The following is a 21976-nucleotide window of genomic DNA, read 5'->3' on the forward strand; positions in this document are numbered from 1 at the left end:
CGAAAGACGGGAGAAAGTAGTGGCCAGCGATGTCCAATACTTTGAAATGTAAATTTTTTCAAGATGCTCACAATAAAGCCTCGTACTTTGAGGAAAAACGGAGGAATCAAAGCTGTAGCCCCAGTATTAAGGTACAATCAGAAAAATTTTACTTTCGTTTACATGGCAACAAAGATTTTATACCTTCCAACTGATGATTTTCAAGAAAGAAGTGTCGCCATGGGTTTCGTCAAACGACCATTGAAGAAGAAGCAAGATCTTGTGACAGTGAATCTGATTCACATGCTCCTGATATTTTCACAAAATGATGATAGAAGAAAATTTAAATGGTCATAAAGTGTACAAGCGTGATGAAATGGCGCTTTATTACCGATTGCTTCCAATTAGAAAGCTCGATATAAAAATAATCGGAAATAAAATGGGTTAGAAAGTTAGTAAACACAGAATGACCCTCTTCTGTACTACAAATAAATCGGGCAGTCATAAGCTGAAACCTCTATGCGTAGGTAAAAGTCTGAGATAATTCAAGCATATAAACATGTCATGTTACTAATGTCGAAACGATGTACACATTCTGAGAAACAGCAACCGTCTATGCCGACAACTAACAAAAAAAGAAAATTACTACATACAAAAGGCTATAGTCGAAGGGAAAAATGCAATAAACGAAAACGCAACTCTTTGTAACAACACACTCTTTACCGCTCTGAGAGAATTGACCAACGACACAGAACAGAAAGCACACAGACGCAAAAGAACCACTTCCTAATCACACTTTTTTTTTTTTGGCCATCAGTCTACTGACTGGTTTGATGCGGCCCGCCACGAATTCCTTTCCTGTGCTAACCTCTTCATCTCAGAGTAGCACTTGCAACCTATGTCCTCAATTATTTGCTTGACGTATTCCAATCTCTGTCTTCCTCTACAGTTCTTGCCCTCTACCGCTCCCTCTAGTACCATGGAAGCCATTCCCTCATGTTTTAGCAGATGTCCTATCATCCTGTCCCTTCTCCTTATCAGTGTTTTCCACATGTTCCTTTCCTCTCCGATTCTGCGTAGAACCTCCTCATTCCTTATCTTATCAGTCCACCTAATTTTCAACATTCGTCTATAGCACCACATCTCAAATGCTTAGATTCTCTTCTGTTCCGGTTTTCCCACAGTCCATGTTTCACTACCATACAATGCTGTACTCCAGACGTACATCCTCAGAAATTTCTTCCTCAAATTAAGGTCGGTATTAGATATCACACACAAGACATAAATAATGAACAGAAGTCGTCGTAATTCGCGCTACAGTTTTTCATTGCCTTCCTCGACACATGCGACACACCTCTCGCGACACACGCGAACAGCAAGATGCTGTAATTTTCTGGATCAGAAACGGAGTGCGAAAGTTTTTTTTTTATGTGTATGAAAGCAGCCACATACCATCCAACGAACGTGAGTCCACGAATAGCTAAGAAACAGCTCAGTACACACCAAATAACTGGTTTTCCGCAACACTACCACAACACCAAGTATATATTGCTGAAATACGAAGTTCACCTTTTAGTATTTTGTTTACTGACAGGCACTCACTTGTTTGCAGATGACATGATGTTCGCTAAGCAAAAAACGGCAACAGAAACAAAAAGTAGACAGAAAATATGTCGCAGACAGCGGCAATAACTGCTTAAAACATGCTATAACATACAATAAATAAGGTAGACTAAAAGTGTCCATAGAAAACTATATTTAAAAACGAATAGTAAAAATGTAATAACGTGCTACTGTGTTTGTATAACCATGCTATTTTCTGTATGTTTTAGATTAAAAAACACCCACTGATGATGGTGATATTTGTCGCTGAAACTAGTTTGGGAGAATAAAGAAATAAACGAGTAACAAAATGTTTTGCATCAAGGCGGACTCAATTTTCTGATATTACTGTTTTTTCTATGCAAACACGGGCCAAATGGAAGAGTTTCAAGATGAAATCATCGTCCCTTTCAGGTGTTAAAAGAATGCTTGGATGATGTGTAACATTTTCAACTCCTGATTTCAAGAGGAGTTTGTTGTATCAATGAGAAAGAATCTATAGGCACATATGCTCTACTAAATCTTTATCACTACCCTACTCATCCACCTGCCGATGCGTTGCAGTCAGAAGATGGAAAACTAAAAATTTTTTTTTTTTGCCAAAAAACATTACGGTACTAATTCAATGGCTGTATCAGGGCATCATGTGAGCATTTATGACTCATTATCGCCGTGAACTGCTCACTTCAATAGTAAATTCAGACGAGAAAATGGAAATGTTATTGAAGTCTGTAAAGAGCGCTATTGGAAACTGTTGAAAAAAATGCAACAGAAGAATGGTGTAGTGCCATAGATTTCAACAGCAATGGTGTCCAGTTTGCATGCAATGCTTTACCGTGGAATAATATTGATATTGGAGATTTGAACCGTTGGGTAGTCATCGAAAGCGAAGAACCTATTCCTGAAGTCATAGATGATAATGTCTTATTGATGCTGTTCCAAGTGGGAGTAGTGAAGCAATAGAGGAGGAGGATGATGAAGCTGAAGATAAAGGTATGGATGATGTTCCCAGTACACATGAGATATTGGATAATAAAAATAACGTATTTATGTGGATGCGTCACGTCTTCACCGTAGGTGGAATGGGAGTATTGTAAGATCAGCAGCTGGAGAGTGGAGCGCTGTTTACAAGACAAGAAGATGCTTTAGTCACCAGTCGACGAAGGCCATTGAGAAGGCCATTTAGTGACTGGAAGGTGAGGAATGGGGTTAGGAGTTTGGAGGCTGGAGGAACATAAAGAAGCAGAGAACATAGGTGTGTCCAGAGAAGCGTGATGGGATATATCGAGTTCCATATGTCCTGCAAACAGTTACGGGAGCGGATGTGGCAAGTAGTCATAATGCAACTGAACAAGAGGGAATGGTTGCATACTGGGATGGAATATTAAAAACAGTGTACAGGACAGTAATCGATAGCGACATCAGAGAGCCGAATGGCACCATGGGGAGAACAAAGGGTATTGTGAAGAGTGGGAAAGCAGTGAAAAATGACACAATACTCAGTTGTTAAGTTTCAAGTACAGGCACTATACAATATATACACATTGTGCAAGTTATCTGTGAAGTTAGCCGAGTGTATGAAGTCAACAGTGAACACCTTAAACCGAGGTCTGCAGCTTACACAGACCAAGCTGGATACGTCGGACATGAAATAGACTATCACAAGGCTCTTAAAATTGGTAGACAGTGGCATATGTCTTGTCTGGGCAATAACGTCAGGTTTGAAGGATTCCATTCTCCTTGTGGTGCACAGTACCTACGTTCAGCACTACTAACTCTGCAGCTTACAAAAGGAGTCTCCATTAGAGAATCTTCCACCGTACTACCATGTAACAATAGCAGAAGTTAGAACAGACCAAGCACAAATCTATGTGCTAGATTAGCTCCTGATTGCAAATCACCACACATGGGTCAAGTGTTTCACCCTTCACCTTTCCTGGTAAGGTAAGAAACCTTAGATAAAAAAATGTGCCGGTAAGAAAAGGAGAATTAGAAGATGAGATAGGCATACTTTAATCATATAAGAGGAACTCCAGCACTGTCGGAGGAAACAGAATACAGTATGCCCTGCCTGGGTAATCCAGACTGGCATGGACACATGCGAGGTTCAGTTGTTTATAATCAAGAGGGACGGTCAGGGGTGCCAATGTGACATCCTGGAAAAGCAGCACTGCTTCCAATATGCAGGGCTGTACTGGATATACTACTTGTAGAATGCCATAGTGATGTTAGCAGATTGCTATGTGCAGGGTAGAGTTGCAAGGGCAAAGTGACTAGAATTACGTTGGATTGCATTACTGTTTAATGAGAAAATTTTCTGTGTAATAGGGCCTACGTCCACCCCCTATAAACCATGGCCCTTGCCTTTGGTGGGGAGGCTTGCGTGCCTCAGCGATACAGATAGCCGTACCGTAGGTGCAACCACAACGGAGGGGTATGTGTTGACAGGCCAGACAAACGCGTGGTTCCTGAAGAGGGGCAGCAGCCTTTTCAGTAGTTGCAGGGGCAACAGTCTGGATGATTGACTGATCTGGCCTTGTAACACTAACCAAAACAGCCTCGCTGTGCTGGTACTGCGAACGGTTGAAAGCAAGGGGAAACTACAGCCGTAATTTTTCCCGAGGGCATGCAGCTTTACTGTATGGTTAATGATGATGGCGTCCTCTTGGGTAAAAAATTCCGGAGGTAAAATAGTCCCCCATTCGGATCTCCGGGCGGGAACTACTTAAGAGGACGTCGTTAGCAGGAGAAAGAAAACTGGCATTCTACGTATCGGAGCGTGGAATGTCAGATCCCTTAACCGGGCACGTAGGTTAGAACATTTAAAAAGGGAAATTGGTAGGTTAAAGTTAGATGTAGTGGGAAATAGTGAAGTTCGGTGGCAAGAGGAACAAGACTTTTGGTCAGGCGAATACAGGGTTATAAACACAAAGTCAAATAGGGGTAATGCAGGAGTAGGTTTAATAATGAATAAAAAAATAGGAATGCGGGTAAGCTACTACCAACAACATAGTGAACGCATTATTGTGGCCAAGATAGACACGAAAGCCCACGCCTACTACAGTAGTACAAGTTTATACGCTAACTAGCTCTGCAGATGACGAAGAAATTGAAGATATGTATGACGAAATTAAAGAAATTATTCAGATAGTGAAGGGAGCCGAAAATTTAATAGTCGTGGGTGAATGGAATTCAGTAGTAGGAAAATGGAGAGAAGGAAACGTAGTAGGTGAATATGGATTGAGGCTAAGAAATGAAAGAGGAAGCCGCATGGTAGAATTTTGCGCAGAGCACAATTTAATCATAGCTAACACTTGGTTCAAGAATCATAAAAGAAGGTTGTATACATGGAAGAAGCCTGGAGGTACTGACAGATTTCAGAGAGATTATATAATGGTAAGACAGAGATTTAGGAACCAGTTTTTAAATTGTAAGACATTTCCAGGGGCAGATGTGGACTCTGACCACAATGTATTGGTTATGAACTGTAGATTAAAACTGAAGAAACTGCAAAAAGGTGGGAATTTAAGGAGATGGGACCTGGATTAACTGACTGAACAAGAGGTTGTACAGAGTTTCACGGAGAGCGTAAGGGAGCAAATGGCAGGAATGGGGGAAAGAAATACAGTAGAAGAAGAACGGGTAGCTTTGAGGGATGAAGTAGTAAGGGCAGCAGAGGATCAAGTAGGTAAAAAGACGAGGGCTAGTAGATATCCTTGAGTAACAGAATAAATATTGAATTTAATTGATAAAAGGAGAAAATTTAAAAATGCAGTAAATGAAAGAGGCAAAAAGGAATACAAACGTCTCAAAAATGAGATCGACAGGAAGTGCAAAATGGCTAAGCAGGGATGGCTAGAGGATAAATTTAAGGATGTAGAGGCTTATCTCACTAGGGGTAAGATAGATATTGCCTACAGGAAAATTAAAGAGACGGTTGGAGAAAAGAGAACCACTTGTATGAATATTAAGAGCTCAGATGGAAACCCAGTTCTAAGCAAAGAAGGGAAAGCAGAAAGGTGGACGGAGTATATAGAGGGTCTATACAAGGGCGATGTACTTGAGGACAATATTATGGAAAGGGAAGACGATGTAGGTGAAGATGAAATGGGAGATATGATACTGCGTGATGAGTTTGACAGAGTACTGAAAGACCTAAGTCGAAACAAGGCCCCGGGAGTAGACAAAATTCCATTAGAACTACCCTCAGACATCAAGAAGAATGTAATAATTCCAATCCCAAAGAAAGCAGGTGTTGACAGATGTGAAAATTACCGAACTATCAGTTTAATAAGTCACCGCTGCAAAATACTAACGCGAATTCTTTACAGACGAATGGAAAAACTGGTAGAAGCCGACCTAGAGGAAGATCAGTTTCGATTCCGTAGAAATATTGGAACACGTGAGGCAATACTGACCCTACGACTTGTCTTAGAAGTTAGATTAAGGAAAGGCAAACCTAAGTTTCTAGCATTTGTAGACTTAGAGAAAGCTTTTGACAATGTTGACTGGAATACGTTCTTTGAAATTCTGAAGGTGGCAGGGGTAAAATACAGGGAGCGAAAGGCTATTTACAATTTGTATAGAAACCAAATGGACGTAATAAGAGTTGAGGGGCATGAAAGGGAAGCAGTGGTTGGGAAAAGAGTGAGACAGGGTTGTAGCCTCTCCCCGATGTTATTCAATCTGTATATTGAGCAAGCAGTGAAGGAAACAAAAGAAAAATTCGGAGTAGGTATTAAAATCCATGGAGAAGAAATAAAAACTTTGAGGTTTGCCGATGACATTGTAATTCTGTCAGAGACAGCAAAGGACTTGGAAGAGCAGTTGAACGGAATGGACAGTGTCTTGAAAGGAGGATATAAGATGAACATCAACAAAAGCAAAACGAGGATAATGGAATGTAGTCGAATTAAGTCGGGTGATGCTGAGGGAATTAGATTAGGAAATGAGACACTTAAAGTAGTAAAGGAGTTTTGCTATTTGGGGAGCAAAATAACTGATGATGGTCGCAGTAGAGAGGATATAAAATGTAGACTGGTAATGGCAAGGAAAGCGTTTCTGAAGAAGAGAAATTTGTTAACATCTAGTATGGATTTAAGCGTCAGGAAGTCGTTACTGAAGTATTTGTATGGAGTGTATCCATGTATGGAAGTGAAACATGGACGATAAATAGTTTACACAAGAAGAAAATAGAAGCTTTCGGAATGTGGTGCTACAGAAGAATGCTGAAGATTAGATGGGTAGATCACATAACTAATGAGGAGGTCTTGAATAGGATTGGGGAGAACAGAAGTTTGTGGCACAACTTGACTAGATGAAGGGATCGGTTGGTAGGACATGTTCTGAGGCATCAAGGGATCACCAATTTAGTATTGGAGGGCAGCGTAGAGGGTAAAAATCGTAGAGGGAGAACAAGAGATGAATGCACCAAGCAGATTCAGAAGGATGAAGGTTGCAGTAGGTACTGGGAGATGAAGAAGCTTGCACAGGATAGAGTAGCATGGAGAGCTGCATCAAACCAGTCTCAGGACTGAAGACCACAACAACAACGGGGCCTACGTTTCACCTTCGTGTCACTATACTAGGATCATCAGGTTTAAAATAACGCAGCCACACTTATACTGCCCAGACGAGCTTTTAGAGGAGCTACCAGCACATAATCTGGCCCCTGAACGAATTCATAACAAAGCAGGATGTGCATATGAGTATTCTGCACAACGGATGCCTTAACTTATGCGGTAGTACCACGGAAAAAGAGCGTCATATCTTCGTGACTAAGAGACCCACAGTATCCGGCTTCATAATAACTCTGATTCTGATCTCTACAGCCTTCACGTACCTTTGGTCCAGAGCTGCCCGCCGTTGTGACCTCCCAGAACACCAGCTACCAGCAGACTGGCTTTCTAACCCTGCATAGCGTGCAATAATGCGTTATGAAGAAATAAAGACTGTTGTTTCATACGAGCATCTAATAGAAATCAGGATAGGGAATATGTCTTTCTTTTTCCTTAATGAAATTTGTTTCAAGTAATACATCACTGTCTCCGACCAATACTCAATACATAGCATCAGTACTAGGAGTAAGAAAAATCTACATCAAGACGTAAAATCAGTTACCTTGGTCCAAAAAGGGGTCCATTATTCAGAAGCACACATTTTCAATAAATTGCCAGCAACCATTAAAAACTTGGTTTCAGATAAAGCACGGTTTGAACAGAGTTTTAAAGGTTTTTTGATAGACAACTCTATAGATAAATATCTTAACAGAGACTGTTAAGCCAGCTTAAGTAAAGATATGTTAGATTTCAGTTTTGACAACAATTGGTCACAACAGTCAAGATTAGATCTTTAGTGTTTGATAAATTTATTTACAGTGCATAACAATGATTCATCCTGACAGTTTGTTAATTTTGTAAATATTAGCTGTTCCAGCGTTGTATTCACCTATTTCGACAATCTCCTTACAAATGGTCAGGGTGGTAAGCATTATATTCAAATGTTTTGTTTTTACCTTATACTTTCCGACATGATGCACATCCACAACAAGCATTAAATTTTTTGGGTCTATGGAACGAAAACTGAATCTAATCTAATCTGTTAGAATTTAGGATGTTTTGCTGATACTTTACATGTTCTGAAGAGCAGTGATTCGATTAAGGGCATGGTATCATTGACTGACTTTTGGTGTTACGGCAAATCGCTTGTTGGACAAGTAAAAACAATGCTAGCAGAGGAATTCTGTTGCGTAACTTAAGGAGAAGCCTATTAGGCCAACGAACTTAATAGTATCTGCTTAACAGTTACTTAATAATAAGCAGTTGTGAGCATGAATCATTTCATTCTGTTCTTCAATCATTGGAAATCCCTTCTTATCATATTCCATATAGTCACCAGCAGAACGTTTTCCTCAGTGCCCGAAAATTTATGATTTCGGAATAAGGATCTTTCAATAATAGCTGTATGAACTGGAACATAAACATGTCTATTTAACAGGTGACTACTTTCAACAAAAAAAAACATTCTTGGAGTAATTTTGCTTATTATTAGCCTAGATGAAATAAAATTAGTTTAAAATTACTATTTCTTTTACTAATACGAGAGCAATCGTTGCTACTTGTCAGGTAAGCATCAACCGCACACTCTGTGTATATTTACAACAGCGTCCATCCTGAGCAGCGAGTGAGTTCTCTAAAAATAGCTCGTAGTGTTATTACCAGTTACAGACTTCGCTGGTGATCTGTTGTTCAGTAATTTTATACCTGGGAAACATAAATAGGTGTAGAGTAGTACATTAATAAAATCTTTTGGCAGCATGATGTGGTCACACATGCACAGATCTAAAGGGTGATTATAATCAAAGTTAAACCCTCAAACCGCTGTACAGATAACACCACTGGTCAGAATGACGTCAAATTGCAACGGAATATTATCGGAGAAGGAGAATAATGTATAGCAGAAGAACAATGAATACTTACAAAATGTTGCAATAGATCGCGCTGTATGCATGATAATTTAATAGTGGTCGACTAAAATTGACAAATGAATCATACAACAATACCTAAGGTGTACGTTTGACGTTAAAAAAACTGTACTGTTCAGTGTGTATGGGTCAAAAACCGCATAAAAAGCATCACTCATATCGGTTTTTAACCGTACTGAGGCCAAAAATCGTGCAAACAGCGTCGATCACATTGGTTTTTAGTTGTTCTGAGCCCAAAAAGCGCATAAAATGCATAAATCATAATGAAATGGGATTATTAATTTCCATGTGACTGTAGCAAAACATGTTCAATATGCTGTCCACCGTTCTCTGCAACAAATGGAAATCGAGAAACAGCATGTTCCACAACTGATCGAAGTGTTTCCGGGGGTCACTATCAGAATGTGTTGCGCCACATGTGCCTTCAATGTAGCTAAGTTTGCAATGGAACACTGAACACAACATCTTTCAGATAGCCCCACAGCCAGAAATCACAGGATTAAGTTCAGGTGATTGGGACGGCCAGTCTGTAGGGACATGGCGGCAAATAATTCCAGCATTTCCGAAATGGTGCTTCAGCAGCAGCTTAACTGGATTTTCAACTTGCAGAGGTGCGCCATCTTGCTTAAACATGTTCCCATCCACACATCCACGCTGTTGCAGAGCTGGAATGACATGGTTGGGCAAGATACACTGAATTGACATATCCTGTCAAATGGAAATGGCTTTGTCTGTCCACAAAATCTTCCACGGCCAATCAATGTTCACTTCCATGCGAGCAAAAAATTCTAAAGGAAACGTCTCTCTTGCTGGCAGGTAAAAAGCAAACAACTCGAGCACATGGGTAATTTTGAATGGATAGCAAAGAAGAATGTTTCGTAGGATTTTACGCACCATGCTCACGGATATGTCCAATGTTCGGACAATTCGCTGTGCACAACACGTTCGCGCACAAGCACTCGTCTCCTCCTGCATTGCTGTGGCCACTGCTTCCACTGACGTCGAATCAGTTCGTTTCCTCCGTTTACCAGGTCGCACACCAAAAGAGCCCGTCTTTTCGAATTTCCAAATGGTTCAAATGGCTCTGAGCACTATGGGACTCAACTGCTGAGGTCATTAGTCCCTTAGAACTTAGAACTAGTTAAACCCAACTAACCTAAGGACATCACAAACATCCATGCCCGAGGCAGGATTCGAACCTGCGACCGTAGCGGTCTTGCGGTTCCAGACTGCAGCGCCTTTAACCGCACGGCCACTTCGGCCGGCGAATTTCCGAATCATTTTCTCCAGACCCACGTCAGTCATCGGACCAATGCCTATTTTCAAGCCCTTCAGTTTCCGGATCTTCTGCAGAGCTACGTGTGCACAGTCATCATTCTTGTAATATAGCTTTACAAGCTGAGTGCGATCTTACATTGAGACATGGAGAACGTCGCAGACGCAAAAGGAGGAAATGCCAGGTACCCGGCGTGTTTATACCAACTTCAAAGGGTCGTGCGCATGACTTGTTTTCATTTACGTATTCTGACACATACAGCGCCATCTGTTGATCAATTTTTACCCAATTTTCTTTCTTCTGCCGGACGTTTTCCGCCTTTTCCGATAATATTCCGTTGAAATTTGACGTCATTCTGATCAGTGGTGCTATTTATACAGAGTCTTGAAAGCTTAACTTAAATTATAATCACCCAGTATATCACGTAGAACCTCTAAGAATCCCATAATCTAAATGTAGTGGACGAATAATAAGTTCGTTTCCTGTTTTTCAGCGCGAGTTGGAGAAATCTTACGTCTGCCTTCGTGCAACCTCCCATTATTTTTATCTTATCAAAATATATGTGTCCGTATCTCCTCTTTCTACGATCAGAGCCGGCGTGTGTGGCCGAGCGGTTCTAGGCGCTACAGTCTGGAACCGCGCGACTGCTACGGTCGCGGGTTCGAATCGTGCCTCGGGCATGGATGTGTGTGATGTCCTTAGGTTAGTTAGGTTTAAGTAGTTCTAAGTTCTAGGGGACTGATGACCTCAGAAGTTAAGTCCCATAGTGCTCAGAGCCATTTGAACCAATCAACGATCAGATGCTGTAAACAAACATTCCAGACCTGCTGTTCCAGCAGTACGTGATCCTGATGATTATTAAGACCTTTGTAAACTGTCATACAGTTTGTCGAACTTCAGTCAATTTGTCAAATTATTTGGCAGTATGCAGCTCTTTGACGTGTTTGTTAGATTGTAACCAGCTTAAGAGAAGTTTTCATTGACGTCCAATTTGAGAAGATTGCTGACATTATTACCCGTGTTAATGTTTTGGCGTTCATCTTAAGCGAGAAATAATTTTATTACAGTTTATCTCACTGCGTCGTGGGTTCACACATTTGTCTTATCTACGATAAATGTTAAAAACCAAAGATCACTGGCAGTACCAAAATGTTGCATTTTTTCCAGACATTTATTACGCAGGAAGTCAATAAGAGGAAAATGAATGTTGTAAGCACAACATGCAAACGAGAGTGCAATAAATTTAAAAAAAAGCTAAGCTCTCTTGTTTTTCCGTGGACGATGTGTACATTCCCTCGTTCTGGTATTTTAAGACACTGTCAGAGGAACGAGTAGAAGTGAATAGATTTTAGCTTCTGGGAAACAGTGAGTGCGATGTTACCTTCGATTGTCTTTTATTTCTTTTATTAACTTTCCTACGCTTACATCACATTCGTCTCTACTCATTTTCGTAAGGGCGCTGATAGCCTAGTCGTTGAGTGGCTCGAGACCAGAAAAACACACACACACACACACACACAGAATAGATTTTCAACATGAGTGCGAAGTAATTCCGACTACGCTTGTTAAGAGTTCGACTGTCCATTCGGAGAATGTTGATTTAATCATCCTTTTGTGCCTGTCGTGTTTCCTTTAGCAGATTTTTATGGATATGCTAATCTCTTATTTCCTTCAGCCATTCCCTGGACTATCGTCTTGTTTTCTTTTCCTTCTTTATATGCAGTGCTAAACGAAGTGCAAGAAATGCCCTATCTGCATTGGCAGGCATTCCCACTAGTGTCAAAATAATTCGCGACATTTTATGCACAGTGCGCCTGGTAGATCTTGTAACCTTTGTTGGTAAGTCTTCGCGCGTGTCTGCGAAATCTGTGTACAGGAAACGGCATGTTTTACAAACAACTTCGACTGCTACCGGAGCCTCTAGAATTCATTATTTCGACGCGTTTAAAGTGCCGTGGACTGAGTTTATTTCTGTTGTTGTCTGAACGCTGAAATGCCTACGGATGAATGTCCGTTTGCGTCATCTCCGTCGTCAGTTGGGATAAAAGCGAGCCAGTCCTAAAGCGACTTCCCGGTCGGCCGCTTTAACGCCCGACATTCCTCGCGAAACGCGTTAACTCGAGGACAGGGTTCATAAAACCTTTAGCCGCGCCACCGACAAGCAATTCAATCCGCCGGGGCGACTCGCCTCGTGCGGCTGATTGTGGTTAGAATTTCCCAGGGGACTCATATCTCACATCGGAAGCAGCGCGTTTGCATTCTCACTGGCCGCCCAAAATGTCCAATACATTTCGCTGCGGACCATTTACCTTCAGCGACGAACTACGGCAGAAAATTCCTTCAACATGTATGTCACAGAATTTCATACCGAAAATATTCACGAACGTATTTTACGGGTCGTGGGGAGGTCTTTTCGAGGTAAGGGCCGCATCCTAATTAGCGATGATCCTTTCCCGTAAGTATGAGGCAGTATTGCCTGGCTGCGCAAATGGTTGATTAATTTCTCTGAGTACTACTATCTTCTGTAAGAGTAACTCTAGATAAAGGGTTGCAAATATCAGTAGAGCATAACCTGCGAATAACGTAATCCATAATCGCAAAACTGTCGCTCATACAATGCACTTCCCGTGAGTCTGCGAAACAGCGTAGGTCTTTTCTGATATAAAAAGCAGTCGGGAATTTACAGATCAACATGCTTACCGTATACGTTATACTGAACCCGACGTAACGTGATCAGCAAAGAATGAGAACAGATTTAAGAAATATCACTTCCGGGAAACACGGCTATTTGCATTCAGACGATAACTGAAAATAGTAGCTGCTGCTTAACAGATTCAGTTTGCTAAGGTTATCAAAATCGTTCACGATGGTGCCACACTAACAGTCCATAATGCAATACTATTGCCATGAGTAACAAATATGTCATTTATTTAAAGGATATTTTACCAATAGATCAAAATAATACATTCTGTTGGACAACTGATACTGAAACGAAAGGAGAGTGGGATGCTCTCCTGAGAAGCAGGAAAGGACTTTTCCTTTGCCTGGAAAATATCAATACAATGTAAACTGCTTACATAGCGATGGTAAAAATCAGTAGCAACGACGGGGAAAGATTCCGCCTTATCTCGGCGAACGCCAGTGTCAAAGATAGAGGAGGAGCGGACGGAAGTTCAGGGCACTTTCATGCCTTTGGGGTGGAAAATTGCCCTTAAAAAGCGGAAGGATCAAGAATGATGAACGGCATGAGAATTCAGAAGGCAATGGAAACCACTGAATCAAAGGCACGTAGCTTATAGCCACAGGACATGTTGCCTCTAATTTAGAAACTGTTGTGGTGATCTGTCCACTGGCAAAAGATCCCCGAGTAGTCCCCCATTAGGATCTCCTGGAGAGGACGGTCAAGGCGGAAATAACCATGAGAACAAAGATTGAATAACCAACGACACATTCTAGTTGTCGGTTCCTGGAGTTTCGGAAGTTATGCAGTGGCAGGAAAGACAGAACTCTGAAAATGGAGATGAAGAGGCTCAGTCAAGATGTAGTGATGGTCAGTGAAGTGAAATGGGAAGAAGGATTTCTGGTTAGACAAATGAAGGGTAATATTAACAGAAATAGAAAATGATTTAACGGGAGTAAGATTAGTTATGAGCAAGAAACTACGGAAGAGAGTAAGTTACTATGAATAGTACAGTGATAGCGTTATTCTCATCAAATTAGACAACAAACTAACGCCGACACAAATATACACGTATACGTGCCAACGTAGCAAGCAGTAGATTAAGAGACAGACAACGTACATTCGAATATTGAGCGAGCAATTCAGTTTGTAATGTGAGATTAAATCCTAACAATCATGAGGGATAGAAATGTGACTGTAGGGGAATAAACAGAGGAAAGAGTTATGGGAGAATATGGACTTCGAAGTAGGAATGGGCGATGAGGAACACTGACTTCTGGGATGAGTTTCAGATGGTAACAGCGAATACTCTGTTCCTGAACCACAAGACCGGGACGTGTAATTCTAAAAAAAAAAAAACCGGAGATATGGAACGGTTCCAGCACCTGTATTTCGTCATGGTCTGACAGAGATTCCGAAATTAAGTATTGGATTGTAAAGCGTACTCAGGTGCGGAGATAGATTAACATCGTAACTTAGCAACGATGAAAAGTAGACTACATTTCAGAGAATCGTCCGAAAGAATCAGTATGGAAAGAAGTGGGATCTGAAGTCATAAGGAATGCCGAGTCGTGTTTGAAGTTCACTAAGGAAATGCGAACTGCGATAAGGAACACCAGAATAGGCAGTTTAATTGAAGTGGACTGGATATCTACGAAATGGGCAATCAAATACGTTGGACAGTGAACATACACATAAAGAAAGTAGCTGAGAAGAAACCTTGGGTAGCAAATAGAATACTTCAGCTACAGAAGGAAATACAAAAACGTTAATGGAAAGACAGAAGTACAGCAATATAAATCCCTGAAGAAAAAACATATAGGAAGTAGAAAGTAGCAAAGACGAAATGGCAGAAGCAGTTATGTGAAGAAATCGAAAAAGAAATGATGGTCGGTAGGACCGATTCAGTATAAAGAATAGTAGAAACAACCTTCGGTGAAATTAAAACCAACGGTGGTAAGAAAATGAGTGCGACGAGAATTCCACTGTTTAATGCACAAAAGAGAACTGACAGATGGAATGAGTACATTTACAGCCTCTCTGAGAGGAAAGATTTGTCTGATGACGTGATAAAGAAGAAATAGGAGTCAATAGGGAACAGATAACGGATCAAGTATTTGAATTTAAAAGATCTCGGGACAACTTGAAAATAAATAAGGCTGCAGGTATTATATTGGTCGGTGAGAGAGATATATGCAGTAATTATCGGCAAGTCGCACATAAAATAGTCTGCCCAGAAGTCCGAGCAGGCATAGATGCGTTATAAGACTTCAGATAAATGTTAATCTTGTAGTTTTGGCGTGCGGCTTGATAGATTTAGCTTTTCTGCCCAATGACGCACAACAACGCTATTCGCTATTCGCAAATAACTCTGTCTCCGAATGTGTCCATTTAAAAATTCAAGTTCTCCTCGCATCGGGAGAAGGAAATTAGGTCGTAAGTCGGTAGCACAATGAAAACTTACGGCTTCCGCATATCAGAAGTTTTACTTAACCAAATACTGAGATTCAGTTGCATGCATGTACCTCACACAAATTCAGAAAACCAACCGAGATCGGTAAAAAGCAGAAATGAGTTACATAAAACAATTGCTATTTCTGTTCATCAAGTTTCTGTCAGCGTAGATATAACCATACATGCTTACGATATCTTTTCCGTACGGAGAAGGGGCGAATATTTATTTATTTGTATGTGTAGGCCATTTAAAGAACCTAAAAAAGTGACCCCCCCCCCAACCACTGTATACTAGCGTTATCCATTTCACTGGACCTCAGTATACTGTGGTGGTGCATTACACTATTTGCACTGTTTCTAGCCTAAACTTTTGGCCTGTCGGGGTACTGTCACCTTTATTCGTGGCCAAGTTTACTTCGTTTGCGCCCGGAACATATCATCAATGTATACTTAAAAATTATTTCTACTGTTGTTTACAAACATTTTTAAAGTGTGCGTCAAGAAGCACATTTGAATTCGGAGTCTTTAGTCTGATTATTGGAACCTAACCGCTGCTATTGCGGCATTGTCCAGCGCGCGCACCTCACGTTACATAACGCGCACACACCTGTGTATTTTAGTGCAGAAGTTGAGTTGTCCGTGAGTGTGCTACAGTTTCACTTATTTACCGAAAGTCGATGAAAGTGTTCATTCCATTGCTGTAACGTGGTGTGCTGAGACTTGCATAGTTTAACCATCGATGCTGTGGCGAGTAGTTTCATCGTATACTGTGAAGGCATTTCTTCTTGGCGTAATTCACATGATTCAGTGGCTGAACTAACCTCACGTTATCAGAATCCCAAAGACACTTGAATGGGTTCAGGTTAAGATTCTAATGCCTTTACTCGTTTCCATACTCTCTCTGTGGTAGAATGTCTTATCGATACCTGAGTCCACCGTGGATATGGCGTTCGTTATTGCTTAATACTTGCACACGCTTTCACGGAATTACGAGTTCCAAATTTCCACAAAGTGTTAGTAATACATTTACAGTTATTAGTTCACATACGTTGTCCTGGGAAACATATTCAGCTTTACATAGTCTTTAGATTTCATCATTATCACGATAACCTAAGTATTTCCATTTTAAAATATATCGACAGGTCAGGTTTGCGTATTTCTTACTCCGTACATACACGTTTTCATACTGCATTTACATGCCTTTACATAATACAAAAATTTACATAAACATTGTACAGAAATTATAATAAAAGATAGTTAATATTACGTACATCTCTTGTACGTTTATGTCACGTAACATCCTTCAGTTTTCACAGTATAATTATTTAACACATTTTACTTCCGGGTATTACCCTTTTGAATTTCCATTTATGAACAATCTGCATTCATAGTATCATCTTACTTTAACATTACACAGCTTCTCGTTTTTTCAATCTCATTTTCCAGTACTGACAAAATATTTGCATACAACATTATCAGATGATGTACATAAGTTTTGTATTCATACGCTGCACCTGACGCGAGTATCCATCGTTACAAATGCGGAAGAAGGAAAGATTCGTAACATGAAATTGCGATAAGCCTGCGTAACTACACTAAATTACGCCTCTGACAAGTTTATTAGGATGTGTCTGCTGGTCTAGAGGAAATGTTATGTACAAGAAGACGCATTCATTTTTACTCTACTGCTACAATACTTTGTTCATCACGGGAGAACTACTGAGTGCATTATTTCATGACTATCTACTCGTGTTAATCCACTTACTTCCTGTTTACTGTTTACTGATACATTCTGACAGTACAAAACTGTCTTATAAATGTCTCATCATCGACTGTACAAAGTATACTTCGGTGTTGGTGACTTATACTTCGTTTGCAATATGTTATCACTCTTCTGTATTCTGTTGTTTACGAATATGTCTTTACGAGAACAGCGCCAATGAAAAAGTGTAAAACAATGTTGTGTTCGTGAGCAAATGTACTGCAATAACTCTTGCTTGGCGCTCTTCACAGTCACATGGACTTAATAACGCGTGGTCCGACTCTTTTGAATATGGTAGGACAAGACCTAAGTTCAACCTTTTTATACGTCTGGCGTACTGTACCTTTTTCATACACGCATTCACACCATCACACTCACCCTTATTCTTATACTTATGGTTATTTATTTTCGGTGCTGCCCTTATGCTTTGGTACTAAACACCTGACTACTACCGAGCGAGGTGGCGCAGTGGTTAGCACACTGGACTCGCATTCGGGAGGACGACGGTTCAATCCCGTCTCCAGCCATCCTGATTTAGGTTTTCCGTGATTTCCCTAAATCGTTTCAGGCAAATGCCGGGATGGTTCCATTGAAAGGGCACGGCCAATTTCCTTCCCCATCCTTCCCTACCCGAGCTTGCGCTCCGTCTCTAATGACCTCGTTGTCGACGGGACGTTAAAAAACACTAACCTAACCTAAACCTAACTACTGTGTTCGCTATTTTACCCAGGACGTGGCTCTGCATCGTACTCTGGAAGGACACATAAATACTAACTTAAAACTAAGCGCATAGTTGCTCCGTGGCTACTGATGCATCACACTTTGAACATTCATATTTCCAATTTCCATTACTACGCAGATCATTCTTTAGTTTTTTTTTGTGAGGCGTAAGAGCGCATGTGTTCTTAGTTTGCTTGTCGTTTTGACTCACCTTTTTGCAGCCGGAAATAAAAATGCTGTCGCAGGCGGGGGAAAATTCTATCTCTCGTAGCATATTAAAAACTTCCTTCTTTCCTCATTTAGATATCCCCTTTCGGCCAGTGTATAAACAGCCAGTTGTATAAATGTAAATAACTTGCACAAAAGAGCATGGTGTTTAGCTAGTTTTCTGTAGATAATGTTTACCTCGTCCTGTATGAATCTTAGGTAAATTCTTTCTAATTTCTTAATCTTATTTCATTTCTGTAGTGTAGATGTTTCCTTTCTGGACAACTCACATCCTAAGGTTTCTCTTAATGTAGATTGCTTGGTACGATCATCGTCGGCTTACGCTGTGCTCTGCGCATGAGCGTAGCTCAACCTTAAAGGTAGCTACTGACAGTGCGTAGTTCCGTTCCGTCTCCTCTTCCGTACTTATACTCTATGTCTCAATCGTATGCGTACTGTGTGTTTAAACACTACAGTGTAAAATTAAAGAATTTCTCCCGCTCGGCGAGTGTAAAGTTTTCTGAGCTTCTGTGGCCCGTAATCTTACGATGACTGCCAGCCGCTGTGGCCGAACGGTTCTAGGTGCTTCAGTCAGGAACCGCGTTGCTGCTACGGTCGCAGGTTCGAATCCTGCCTCGGGCATGGATGTGTGTGATGTCCTTAGGTTAGTTAGGTTTAAGTAGTTCTAAGTCTAGGGGACTGATGACCTCAGATGTTAGTGCTTAGAGCCGTTTGAACCATTTTCTTACGATAGCTAAAACTTACATCGCAATAAGGCAACACACATAAAACACGCAAAAATGAAATCTTTCCTTAGTACTAAACAACACTCGTAATAAGTGTATTAAAGTGGGCAGCATGCCATCTCCTATATACGCTTATAATAATTCTTTCAGCCGGCCGCGGTGGTCGTGCGGTTCTGGCGCTGCAGTCCGGAACCGCGGGACTGCTACGGTCGCAGGTTCGAATCCTGCCTCGGGCATGGATGTGTGTGATGTCCTTAGGTTAGTTAGGTTTAAGTAGTTCTAAGTTCTAGGGGACTTATGACCTAAGATGTTGAGTCCCATAGTGCTCAGAGCCATTTGAACCATTTTTTTTAATTCTTTCAAGCAGCGTCAAGTTCTGTTTAGTGCATAAATTCACGTAAATCTCCGTATGAGTAGAGACCTTTTTCTTTACTATTGTTTAAGTATACCAACTTACCGGCTGCTGGGCGAGGGATTTTTGGTATAACAGATGGCCCTGTCTATAGCAGTCACCACCTGCGACTCGCTTACCATGAATTGCCGATTTTGGATGAGTCCTAAGAAGTACTTGTTGTACCACATGATTACAGTGCGTCCTAATTTCTTGATATACAGTTGTCTTCAGTGCTCTGCCCTTTCTTCAGTGCTAATCAGTGCCCGACGTATTTTCTATTCCTGCGATATTTCTTTCCTAGGGTCTTGGGTAGAGGTTTTTCCTAATCGTCTAATTGTCTTTTGACAAACAGCATTTCTGTAGGTGTAAAGCCCGTTGAGCTATGTAGGACATTGTTAACAACTTGCTGAAATGAGTAACCTATCGACACACCTTATCTGTTTGTGGGGTGTGCAAGACGGTATACATCTATTAATGTCCTTCCTATGGAACTTGCTTCTGAGTGAAATCTGGATACAAGTATATGTTCAATGTTGTGAGTGTTCATGAAGTGTTTCCAATGGTTGCCTGTAAAGTATGACGCGTTGTCCGTCAACTGTACTTCTGTCTTCCTACTTTGGGTAAATAATCCGTTGCAATGTTTCTGATGATGGTGTTCGCAGCCACTGGCCACAAAGCATACAATTTGCTATACTTGGAGAAAACGTTGTATAGTGCAACAAGACATCGTACACCTCCTCCCCCTTGTGGATACGGTCCAGTCGTGTCCAAGAAAACTCTCTCCAAAGGTCTTTTAGGCAGTACCGGGTGTATTTCAATTAGTTTTGACTTATTCGTATGCTTAGCCTTCTGACACAAAGCACATTTCCGTATTATCTGCAGAACTCTGCGTCTCATAGTTGGATAGCAACAACAAGTGTTTACTAAGGCATTTGGAGACGGCGTCGTGTCCCCAAACATTGTGAGTGTATGATAAAAAGTAGTTAACGTGATTCTGTGGTAAACTAACTCGCCGGCCAGTGTGGCCGAGCGGTTCTAGGCGCTTCCGTCTGGAACCACGCGACCGCTACGGTCGCAGGTTCGAATCCTGCCTCGGGCGTGGATGTGTGTGATGTCCTTAGGCTTAGTTAGGTTTAAGTAGTTCTAAGTTCTAGGGGACTGATGACCTCAGATGTTAAGTCCCATAGTGCTCAGAGCCATTTGAACCATTTAAACTAACTCTCTCTGCTGTGGCTAGAGTTGGTAAAGCAAAACACCTTGCTAAATCATAAAAAAGTTTTCAACTCGTCATCACTCTTCTGCAACAGTTTTAGTCTTACCTTTAGCCATCATCCTTCTGCTGCAGTTGCTCCATGCTTTTACACATCTTAATGTAGTACAGATGTTGAGTTTTACCTTTCAACAACAAAACCGTGGTTTCTGAATTGTTCTACACGAATTCCAAGAACTCATGTAGACCCTGTCAAAGCCTCGATAAGGCATCAGCAATTACGTTTAGATTACCTTTGATATACACAATTTCAAAACCAAATTTCTGTAAATACGGACAACACCTAGCGATTCACCTGTGTAAGAGTTTACAAATGAGAAGGAAAGACAAAGGCTGATAGTCGCAATAGAACTCGGAGTGCTTCCCTCACAGTTAATATTCAAACTTTGTGAAAGCCCTTATTACCACTAGAGCTTTCAATTCGGTCACAGAGCATGCTCGCTCAGCTTCAGATAAAGTCCTACTAGTGAAACTAAGTACCTTTATGGGTAAGTTCCCTGTTTGTGTCAGTGATTTTGAATAAAGCAGCCCCAAACCCTTGTGAGAACGCATCTGTACACAGAGAAAAATCCTGTGTGTCAGAATGATGTAAGTTGATGGCATTAAAAAGAGCTTCTTCAATGCTGTCAAAATCAGTTTGGCATTGCTTGGTTTACAACCAAGGGCGGTTCCTCTGTAGAAGATTCAATAGAGAATCACTATTTACAAGCTGGTCTTGTATAAATTTTCTGGCTAAAGATACTAATCCGAGATATCTCTTTAACTGGTTCTTATTTTAAGGTACAGGGCAGTTTCGGATTTCATGGAGCCTTTTAGGGTCTGGAAGTATACCTTGAGGTGATATGTGTCCGAAGAATCTAACCCTTTCCTTCTGAAATGTGACTTCATTAGGTTGACTGTAGCTCCCTGTTCTGAATACTGATACAAGAGTTGAGCCAAGAGACTTAAGCATTCTGATAGAGTGGAGGGAGCAGTCAGAATACGATCAACAACATACACAGTGACTCTGCTTAATAACTGAGTCCCAAGACTCAATCTAAAGCAGAAATAAACATGGCTGCACTGAAATTTGAACCAAAAGGGAGAACATGGAACTCATAGCTACTGTCCTCACATACAAAAGCAGTGTACTTACAACTATCTCAATGTAGTGCAATTTGCCAGTTTGAGGCTCCAAGATCTATGATGGTGAGACAGTTAACGTTGTGGAATTTCAAAAATACACTCCTGGAAATGGAAAACAGAACACACTGACACCGGTGTGTCAGACCCACCATACTTGCTCCGGACACTGCGAGAGGGCTGTACAAGCAATGATCACACGCACGGCACAGCGGACACACCAGGAACCGCGGTGTTGGCCGTCGAATGGCGCTAGCTGCGCAGCATTTGTGCACCGCCGC

Source organism: Schistocerca americana, chromosome 3 (assembly GCF_021461395.2).
Source record: "Schistocerca americana isolate TAMUIC-IGC-003095 chromosome 3, iqSchAmer2.1, whole genome shotgun sequence".
NCBI classification, from domain to species: domain Eukaryota; kingdom Metazoa; phylum Arthropoda; class Insecta; order Orthoptera; family Acrididae; genus Schistocerca; species Schistocerca americana.